We start from the raw sequence: 1,739 nt of genomic DNA, 5'->3' as shown, positions 1-1,739 counted from the left end.
GGTAATGTTCCCTTCATGAGACAGAAAGAAGATTAGAAGGCTTCTACCAAATCGAAAGTTAGGGATGCTACCTGGTTATTTGGGTTCCACATGCACCTGAACTTTACAGACAAAGAGGGGGATCACATTACTAGTGGCTATGGTTGCTACCCTAATAATCAAGGAAATTGGGCAAGAGAACTATGCATGGAAGCCAAGGTCTTCTCTGGAGTACCTCTTACCACTTCCATGTCCAAAAGTAAAAGATAATAGGAAATTACAACAATTCTTCCCACACCAACAAAAAGAGGAACGTCCCCTGAGGATTCAGACCCATCAGAAATGAAATCTGGGTCACCCAACTAAGTAAAGAATACCAGTTAGCTGAGGTCCTTGTTGAGAGTGATGAGAATATAAGTTGGGTGGTAGAGAAGAAACTATAAGCATGTTAAGGCCTTATGATTAAAATACAGAAATAAAGTTGCATCAGCTATGTATGGTTTATTCCTTGCTTTCTATGTGTGTATAGAGCACACAAGCACACAACATGCATTATGGATGACTGTCTGACATTTCAGCTAAGCACTTCTCTATTATTGAACACTTTTATTTCCCATAATCACTCATCGTAAACACTTCTGCATTAAACATGTTTATGTATAAATCTGGCCATGCTCATGATTCATTCCTTAGGATATGTGGTTTAGAAAAAAAGCATAGGGCAGCCCTGGTGCCACAGCGGTTTAGCGCTGCCTGCAGCCTAGGGCGTGATCCTGGAGACCCTGGATTGAGTCCCATATCAGGTTCCCTGCATGCTGCCTGCTTCTCCCTCTGCCTATGTCTCTGCCTCTCTCTCATTCTCTCTCTCTCTCTCTCTCTGTCTCTATGAATTTAAAAAAAAATCTTAAAAAAAATAAAAAATTAAAAAAGCATAACTGCTGAAAATGAAAACTTTATACTCTCAATAGGTATTGAAAATATCTCCTAAAATGTTACAGAAATTCTTCCTCACCCAAAGGGACTTACCTGACCCCATCTTTGTCAATATTGATGCAATCATTTACCAAAAACATCTATATTGATTTCATAAACAAAAAGCTGTTTTCCACTGCTATGGTAATAATTTGATAAGTTTAATTTTACAGGCTGAAGCTTTGTGCAGTGGCAGTATTGTAGCCAATGAGGTTTATCTGAGGTGCGATTATTGCTAATTGAAAACTTTTCCTAATTTTACAGGCTGAATAATCAGTGACTTTTTGCTTACGTCTTCTGTTGAACTTGTAGTGATGTTTTAGTGTTTGCCGAGCAATCATAAAGGATGTTTATATATTATTTTTACAAACTCTTTTATAGTAAGATTAATTGTAAGTAGTTCCCAGGTTTTTTATTTGCCTTCTGTTTCTTTGTTATTTGATATATAAAAGATTTTTTTTTTTTAGGTAGCTAAGTCTACCTGCCTCTCCTTTTGAAATCTACTTTCTTCTCATCTGAGGAGTTGTAAGCTGACTCCTTCAATAACAGGTAAAAGAATTAAGCAAATTCAGAAAAATAAATTAAGTAGCTTCTTATACTTCTTTTATAGCACTTACTACTACACATTTTTACATGCACATGCCTTGTCTTCCTTACTACCCTAAAAGTCCTGGATGGTTGAGCCTTCAAGCTTTAGTCATTTCTAAATTTCCCCAAGACATATGGAAAAGGCTCCATAAACGTTTTGTTAAGTGAAAAATATGAATTAATTAGCACATGCTTTATCA

General features: G+C 36.5%; 1 pseudogene; it reads left to right on the top strand.

The window, feature by feature from the left end:
- The first annotated feature begins 1,129 nt into the window (after positions 1 to 1,129).
- On the top strand, positions 1,130 to 1,254 carry LOC140626489 (U4 spliceosomal RNA; annotated as a pseudogene).
- The last annotated feature ends 485 nt before the right edge of the window (positions 1,255 to 1,739 follow it).

The sequence above is a fragment of the Canis lupus genome, chromosome 37 (genome assembly GCF_048164855.1).
Source record: "Canis lupus baileyi chromosome 37, mCanLup2.hap1, whole genome shotgun sequence".
Lineage (NCBI taxonomy): Eukaryota > Metazoa > Chordata > Mammalia > Carnivora > Canidae > Canis > Canis lupus.
This window is presented reverse-complemented; position numbering and strand designations above follow the sequence as displayed.